The 8,950-nt window shown below is 47.5% G+C and overlaps 1 protein-coding gene and 1 long non-coding RNA gene across 2 annotated transcripts in view; one reads left to right on the forward strand and one right to left on the reverse strand.

Annotated features, from left to right (window-relative positions):
- Positions 1-909, reverse strand: part of MAP4 (microtubule associated protein 4) — a 129,900-nt gene extending 128,991 nt beyond the window's left edge. The window contains exon 1 of the mRNA XM_090284657.1: positions 851-909. The gene's annotated coding sequence lies outside the window, so the exon portion shown is untranslated. The remainder of the gene's footprint in view (positions 1-850) is intronic.
- A 150-nt stretch (positions 910-1,059) lies between these two features.
- On the forward strand, positions 1,060-3,664 carry LOC150005402 (uncharacterized). The gene is made up of 3 exons (XR_016512452.1): positions 1,060-1,160; positions 1,825-2,030; positions 3,025-3,664. It is a non-coding gene; the product is annotated as an uncharacterized LOC150005402 (long non-coding RNA).
- The last annotated feature ends 5,286 nt before the right edge of the window (positions 3,665-8,950 follow it).

Raw genomic sequence — 8,950 nt, forward strand, 5'->3', positions numbered from 1 at the left:
TTCCCGAGAAGCACGTTTCGCCCTGGGTCTGGCTCCTAAAGCACAGACCTTAGCGTAATCACTCACTGCCTCCTCCCAAACGCACTTAATTTGCAGGTTCCTGGATGCAGGCAAAACCCCAACGTTCCCCCAAGGGGCAATTTTCAGTAAAGCCGCGCTCAGGCAGCACACCAGCGGAGAGCCCGGTCCAGGCGCTAAATCACAGTCTCGGTTCCGGGCAGCGCTTCCAGCTGCCTTCCTTGACCCTGTCCCCGTACTCCCATCCCAACCTGACCGCGACCCCTTCGCACCCCTCGGCCAGACACATGCTCAGTCCCCCGAACAGTGCCGGGGCGGACGCACGCCGGGAGGGACGGCCCCGCCGGGGCCCGGGTCTCCAGGCCACCCCTCCAACCCTCCTGGAAAACCTGACTACACACCCTTTCCAAGGCTCGCCTCGGCCGCACCTCAACTGCCCCCCCAAATCCTCACAGAACGACCTCTGCGTTCCTCAACGTCCCAAGCCCCACCCAGGGCCCCGGGTGGCAGCCGCCCCTCACGCCCCGGGCTCAGCCCCATCCCGAGCCTGAGGCATGCCTCTCGGCCCCACGGCTCCAGACCCCCGAAAACGGACCTTTCAGCCCGCCCCGCCCCGCGGGCCCCCACGTCGCGCCTAGAACACTCGGAAGATCACGCCGCAGGCCCCTCGCCCGGCCATCCCGGAGTCCCGCAGGCCGGCGGCCACCGCCCTTCCCCGCTTCAATCGGGCCCTGCGGGGTCCCGAGCGACCGGGGAGGGCACGGCTCAGGCAGCCCCCGGGACAGTGAAGAGGCCTCCCCTCCGATCGGGCTCCGCCTGCCGCTGCACCTACCCGCCGCCACAGCGCCGGAGCCGGAGCCGGAGGGAGCCTGGAGAAGGCCGGGAGGAGCCGGGAGGACCCGGGAGCCAGCAAGCGAACCCGAGGGGCGGGGCACAGGGAGGCGGCCGCTTCCTCGTTGCCCTCTTGAGGGCTGGTGTGTAGGAGGGGCACCACCGCCTACCCTACAGGCGCCGTGGCTCCGGCCAATAAGCGCGACGAGGGGGCGGGCGGAAGGCCATGGCGGGCCAATGGGCGCCAGGCCGACCGCCTCGACCTTGCCGAAGTAGCGGCTCTCGAGTAGAGGAGGGCCGTTGGGGGCGAGGTATGCCTGCGGGACTTAGGCTCCTTCTCCTGGCCAGTTAATGCGAGGCCGGCTCAGGGGAAGGCAGACCCCCCCGCCCTGCTGTTGTGTGATATATTCGCTCCCTCTTAGAACTTAGGTACCTGGAGCGGGGCGAGCGCAGGCCAGTACCCGCACTGGCCGGGCCTGTGGGCTCTGTGATGTAACCGGGGCGGGGCGGGGCGGGGCGGGGCTACGGCGCGGGCCAGCTGGGGGGCCTTTCCAGAGCCGCTTTGTCACCAGCCCCAAGTGACGTGGCTGGTCCAAGTTGATGTGTGCTGTTAGTGTAGAATACGTACCGAGTTTGCGAGACTTGATACCAAAAATATATAAAATACCTCATTCACAATTCTTAATATTGATTATAAGTCGGGTAATTGATTACAACATTGATTATAGTGTTGGATATATTTGGCTCAATAAAATATAAGTAAATGCTTCTTTAAAAAATATATGGGCTCTAGAAAAATTAAAATTACTATCTGGTTCACATTATATTTCTGCTGCATAGCATGGGGTCCAGAATGAAAAGTGAGAGCTTATAATGTTCCAGACCCTCTTATAAGTATGTGACACCTAATAACTCATTTAATCGTCACAGCAGTCCTATATGGTTGGTATTAATGTTCTCATTCTCATTTTACAGATGGGGAAACAAACAGAAGTTTAGTAACTTACCTGATGTCAGCAAGCCAGTGCTTGGCACAGTGAGGCTTTTAACTCAGGCAGCCAGGTGCTAGGGCCACATACTCAACCTCTAGAGCGAGCTGGTTAACCCTGGACTTGGTTGAAAGCCCTGGTTGGAGGTCTGGCTCTGCTACTTTCTGTTATAGCTGTGTAACCTTCAGAAAGGTAAGCTTCAGTTACCTTATTTATAAAAATGAGATACTGCAGTCATCAGCCTCTGTCATAGTCACTGTTATAGTGACCTAGAGGTAGTACACTGAGGTCGTTAAACTTGGACTTTGGACCCATACTCCCTGTGTGCAAATCTGAATGCAAATACTTAGAAGTTATGTGAGCTTGTAGAAGATACTTAATCTCTCTGTACCTATTTTCACAACTGTAAAGTGAATAATAATGGTACTTACCTTGTTAGGGTTTTTATGCGGATCAAATGTATTAATATGTGTAAAGTGCTTAAATTGGTGCCTAGCACTTAGCAAGCACATATATGCCATTAATACGATTATAACAAAGTGTTAAGAGCATGTACAAGTATGAAGGGATGAAGAGTAAAAGGATAAATGGAAAGGGTATAGAACTATGAACTCGGAGCCCTGAAAAGGACTTTTGTCCAGTTACAGGGAACTGAAATGACTGGTGTAGGTCACAGACCAATTAAGAAGCCAAGTGCCTAGGGCCCAAACTCACATTTACCCAGGGTCCAAACGAGCAGAACTACCACTGCAAGCCTGAATTCATTCATCCAACAGACGCTGATTGAGTACCTGCACATCAGGACGGGCCATGCGGGGACACGGGTACAAAGATGAATAAAAGAGGTTTCCTATCCTGGTGACTTTGGCATTACTTCACACCAAAGCCCACAGATTCTGTCTACGCGTGAGCTTAGATTAACTATTGTAGGAAAACACATAGGGGAGCTAAAAAAAGGTACATTGCCTTTCTGCTGCTTGAAGAAGCCAGCTCCAAGGCCTGTCCCTGGCTTCATGAATGGAATTAATTAGCTTTGAGCTCCTTATGCGTCAGATGGCTAGGAAAAATCAAAAGTGTGGGAATCCACCCTTCCTTCATGAAGGTAATAGAGTCACCGTGTTACGTGTGTCCCCAGCTAGACACCCAGGAGTCCTCTTCAATTATCCCCCTCCTTCTCTCCCCTCAGGCCTACCAGATGCTGCTTCTGCCTCCGGTGTCGCCATCACCACAGATGCTGCTCCAGTCCAGGACCTTTTTCCTGTATACTGTGGGAGATAGCTCCCAGCAACCCCCCCTGCTTCCAAGTTTCACAACTTCTGCACCACCCCCTCACATCCATACACAGCCTCCTGCACCCCTTCTATACCTCGCTATTACAGCAGCCACCACCTATGTGCTAGTTATTTGTGTACACGGGGATCTGCCCCCAACAGACTGTTTCTCAATATAGAGGTTCATTGTTTTCCCACCTGAGGTGAGAAAGAACACTCCTTGCAGTGCCAGGGCACCCAAGATGAAAACCATAGATTCCCCAGCATCTCACAGTTGGAAAGGATCTTAACAAACATCCAGTCCGATGTTCAAGGATATGTTCTTGAGGCTCTACAAGTTCATAAACAATATCTTAGAGTTATCCAATATATTTTTATGCTTGAAAAGCATGATTTATATTTATTCACCCAAATTTTGACCAAAATGTTAGGCAGGACACAGACATGCGCAAAGCCCCGTGGTTTACCATAGAGACTTTTCTCCTATTTTAATGTAAATTTCTTCAGTGGCATTTCATTGTATTAAAATTCTGAAAAATAAAATAAAATCCTGAAAATGGCTTTTAAGACCCTGTACGATGATGCTGTCTCTCTCTCACCTCGTCATCTGTCTTATTTCTCACTGTGCCCAGTACCATCTGCCTTCTTGGTTTCTTAAACTTTCCCCTCTCAGGACCTCCCTCATGCTGTTTCCTCAGCCTATCTTAATTTGTAGATAATAGGATTTTCTGCAAAAAAAAAAAAAAACTTGGGAAGGTCTACAAACTATTAGAATTAAAAGTTTAGCAAGATTACTAGACACAAAGTTAACATACAAAAAAGGAATGGCATTCCTATATTCCAATAATCAATTACAAAATGTGATACAAAAAAAGGTCTCTCACTACAGTGAAACAGTAAAGTTGATATGTTTTTCTATACGAGCCTTATATGGTACCATATAAGGCTCGTATAGAAAAACATAAAGCCTGACAAGTTTTAGAAGAAAATAGAGGGATTATCTTGATGCTTTCAAGATGGGAATCTCTGATTGAAAATGAACAATTTTTACATACTAATTTTATAATAATTTGCGATGTTTATGTTAGAATTCCATGGGGAGAGGGAAATATAATTTCATGGGTTAGAATTTGAATAGGATTGGGTCACAGAATTTAAAAGACAGACGCTTTTTGGGTTCATTTGGCACAAACCTTTTTCAGGTGAGGTAACTGAGACGTGTCAAGGACCCATAAAAAGGGGCAGAATTCAGACTTGAACCCATTTCCTGACTCTTAGGTGGCTGCCTGTCAAACGCACCCCTTCTTTCATCTTTTAAATGGTGAGGCATAGTGATGCAGCGAACATGAACTAGCAACTCAGAAGCCCCTGCTGCCTCCTGCGTTAGTAACTGGACACTTAAACCATCCAGACTCCTTTGCGGTTGGGATGGCTGTGTGCCTTACCGATTGGAGTTTTCAGGTAAGGCTTTATAAAATACAAACTCAGTTGCATTTCTTCCACCTGCCTGGAACAGGGACATGCCTACAGGTGCATGTAGCAACCGTCTTAAGAAGGACAAAGCCATGAGCTGAGGGTGAGGAAGAGAGGGGGAGACTAGGTCCTTAACACCTTTCAGCAGCTACCTCATCTCTCACTGCTCACCTCTGGACTTTCTGTAAAGTGGGAAAACTAACCTCTATTTCTTAAAGCCATAATTAGTTAATAAATCTCCGTTGGTGTAAGCCACTGTTAGTCTTTGTTATTGGCAGCCAAATGCAGTCCTACCCGGCACATGGAGTAAAAGCCCTGGACTCCAAGTTGAGAAACCCCGTTACAGGCCCAGCTCTGCCGGGAACAAACTGTGTGGCCTTGGGCAAGCCATTTCCCACCTCTGGGCCTCAGGTTCCTCCTCTGTCAGGGGAAGTACCTCCCATTTTCTGTGCTTCACTACACATGCACGTTGTGTATTATGCAGAATGGGACTTCCTTTCTCTCGAAATAAGACTACTGCTTTCAAAGTTCACTAAGTGTTTCCTTGTTCCTGTGACCTCAGGACTCATCATAAGGGCCTGTCCTTTTTGAGTGAGTGTGATGAAACACACACCTTTGCGGCTTTCCCTGGACGCCATCCAGCTCGGCCCTTATTCTCTTCCTTTGGTTAGTGTCATGTACACACCTTAAAGGGAGCGCAAAGAAAAGGGGGTTCTACTCTAAAACTAATGGAGCACTGTGCCCACCTCTGCCCTAAACCCGCTGCATAATGTCTCCTCTTGGGGCCTCAAATCCATCCTCATGAAATGAAAAGGTTGCAGACCCTCAAAGGGCCATCAAGCCCGGGCATTCCAAGACAATTACAGCTTCTGAATGTCATCTCCCGTTGGAATAGTGCTTCCCAGTTGTTAAGTGCTTTGCGCTCTGTCTTGCAGTCCAGGCTTTCTCTATCTCTGAGATAGGCAGAGCTAGTGCTATCATCCCTGTTCTGAAGAGGATGAGACAGATTCGGGAACATGGAGTGCTTTCCCCAAGATCACACAGTAAATGGTAGATCTCAAACCAGAAGCGACATCCTTTGATTCCTTGCCAAGTGCTCTTTCCACAACACCTTGATTTTTTCCCTCTTTTCTTTTCTCTCCAGGATCCACTTCCTAACTGTTCTCAGCTGTGATCTCACGACTGCTCATAGTAATGCCCTCATTCCAGGCACTTGGCAGGCTCAGCAGACACCTGGCTTTCCCCCAATTCTTCTTCCATCCTCTGTTCTGAACCTCAGTCCCAATAGAACCCCCTAGTTTCTTTCCAACTCTGACTCCAAGCATCAACCCCATCTAGAGCTCAATTGGCTCTTTCAACATCATGAACCAGAATCCGGCCCTTGGTAAACCGATGTACTTGAGACAGCGCTCGTCTTTGTTCTGTTATTGCTCCTTCACTCCATCCTACCTCTTTCTTATTCAGCATCTGAAGCCCCTACAGAAATGAGACATGGTCAGAGAAGATGTAAACTGGAGGGCCTTTTGAGACCTTCCCGTCCAAAGGCCAAGCAGTAACTGTAAATATGGAAGCCGACTAGTCACAATACAAAAGAACGGGGTGGGGACTGTGGGGGGGGGGGAGCGGGTAGACGCCCCAGCTCCAGATAACTGTAGGCCCAGTGTGGTCAGAGAAGATGGAGCCAAAGTTTTACATGCAATATCCTGATTGCTGAGTGTCAGCACCTAATTAAAATTATTTTAAAATACTGTGTAGGCTGAACACACCTGTGGACTGGCGGTCCTTGCGCTGCTTTGGTCCAACCCTTCTTCCTACAGATGAGGAGGCCAAGACCCTGTAGATCAGCAGAAGAGAGGGAAGCGAGACCTAAACTCAGATCTTCTGTTCAGAGTTCCCCTTGGGTCACAAAGAAGCTGGAGCTTTGGCCTATTCAACAAGCCTCTAGTGAGAGACTGCTCTAGGAGAGACATTCTTTACCAAAACGTACCTCTTTTAAACAATCTGCCCAGTTGCTTGATTAAGTGTTTGCTACACACACACACCACACCCAAATACTTTTGGAGCCATTTGAATGTAGGTCGCATCCATACATTATGGCTTTTAACCTCTAAACACTTCAGTGTATATTCCTAATAATAAGGATATTTCTTATAACCAATACAAATATCAACCTCAGTATATTTAACATCGACTCAGGAGCTCTATCTAACCTACTATCGATATTTCAGTTTTGTCAACTGACCCAATAACGTCCCTTAGAGCATTTTTTTCTCCTTCAGAACAGGATCCAGGCCAGGATCAAAGATCACTTTCACTTCCGGCCAAGATGGAGGCCTAGACAGACACACTGCGTCTCCCTCCACAACTAAGAAGGAATACAACTACCTCAAAATTAGAGACAACCAGAAGTTGCAGAAAATTGAGCTGCATGGAAGTCCAGCAAACAAAGATATAAAGAAGAAATACTCATCCAGACAGGTAGGAGGGGCGGAGCTGGGGCGGAGGATGCGGTGTGGTGGTGGGAGCGGCAGGCCGGCAGAAAGCGCAGTCACACGTTTTAAAAAGTCAGAAGGAACATCTGGGGAGCGCTCCCAGCACCAAACCAGACCGCATAGTTCACGGTCCCAGTGCCAGGGAAAATAAAGCCTCATTGCTTCTGACTGTGCAAACCAGTGGGGATTGGGGTGGAGGAAGAAACTGCTGGTCTCTCAGCAAAGTCCTCTTGTTTAAAGGGCCCCCACAGTCCTAGAACATCTGCAGACCCACCCACACTGAGAACGATGGCCAGGGCAACAGCTAGAGAGGCGCCAGTCCCATACGGAAGTGGGAGAAGTACCTGGAAAAGGGGCGAGTGCTCAGCAAGCAGCATTGTTCCCTCTCAGACCCCCACCCCCACCCACAAAGCCACAACGTGGTGAAACGGGTCACCCTGTACTGACAAATACTTAAGGCTCTGCCCCTTACAATGTAACAGGTACGACAGCTCTACCTAAGACACAGAGGCAAACAAACACAGAAGCCTGTCAAGATGAGGAGACAGAGAAATATTTCCCAAAAGAGGGAACTGATCAGGTTCCAGTGGGAGAACTAAGTGATGGGGAGATAGCCAACCTAACAGACAAGGAGATAGCCAACCTAACAGATGTAGAGTTCAAAACACTGGTAATAAAGATGCTCACAGGCTTGACAGATATGCTTAAGTACGGCAAATGCTTAAGGGAAGAATTGAAGGCTATGCTAAATTAAACAAAGGAAAATCCACACAAAACCAATGGTGAAGGGGAGGAAACTGGGGTTCAAATCAATGATCTTGAACATAAGGAAGAAAAAAACAGTCAACCAGTACAGAATGAGGAAACAAGAATTTTAAAAAATGAGGAAAGGCTTGGGAACCTCTGGAAAAACTTTAAACATGCCAACATCCAAATCATAGGGACGCCAGAAGGGGAAGAGGAAGAGCAAGAAATTGAAAGCTTATGTGAAAAACTAATGAAGGAAAACTTTCCAAATTTGGCAAAGGAAATAGACATACAAGTCCAGGAAGCACAGAGAATCCCAAACAAGCTAGATCCAAAGAGGACCACATCAAGATACATCATGATTAAAATCCCAAAGGTTCAAGGTAAAGAGAGAATCTTAAAAGCAGCAAGAAAAAAGCAGAGAGTTACCTACAAAGGGGTGCCTATAAGACTATCAGCTGATTTCTCAAAAGAAACTTTGCAGGCAAAAAAGGACTGGCAAGAAGTATTCAATATGATGAAAAGCAAGGCCCTACAACCAGGATTACTCTACCCAGCAAAGCTATTATTTAGAATGGAAGGGCAGATAAAGTGCTTCCCAGTTAAAGGAGTTCATCATCACCAAGCCATTATTATATGAATGTCAAAAGGACTTATGTAAGAAAAAGAAGATCAACACTATGAACATTAAAATGACAACAAACTCACAACTATCAACAACTGAATCTAAAAAATAAAAACAAAATCCAATTAAGCAAACCAGGATAGGAACAGAATCAGAGGTATGGGGATCATTTGGAGGATTATCAGCTGGGAGGGGAAGGGGGAGAAATGGGGAAAAGGTGCAGGGACTAAGAAGCATAATTGGTTGGTACCAAATAGACAGGGGGAAGTTAAGAATAATATAGGAAAGGGTGAAGCCAAAGAACTATATGCACAACCCATGGACATGAACTAAGGGGGATGGGATTGCTGGAGGGAAGGGGGGTACTGGGCAGAGGGGAGCAAAGGGAAAAAAAATTGGGACTACTGTAACAACATAACCAATAAAATATACTAAAAATATATAAATGGAATCGTACCCCAAAAAAATCACTTTGTTGTCATGTCTCTTTAATTTCTGTTCACG

The sequence above is a fragment of the Furipterus horrens genome, unplaced genomic scaffold (genome assembly GCF_987537825.1).
Source record: "Furipterus horrens unplaced genomic scaffold, mFurHor1.1.pri manual_scaffold_7, whole genome shotgun sequence".
NCBI classification, from domain to species: Eukaryota; Metazoa; Chordata; class Mammalia; order Chiroptera; family Furipteridae; genus Furipterus; species Furipterus horrens.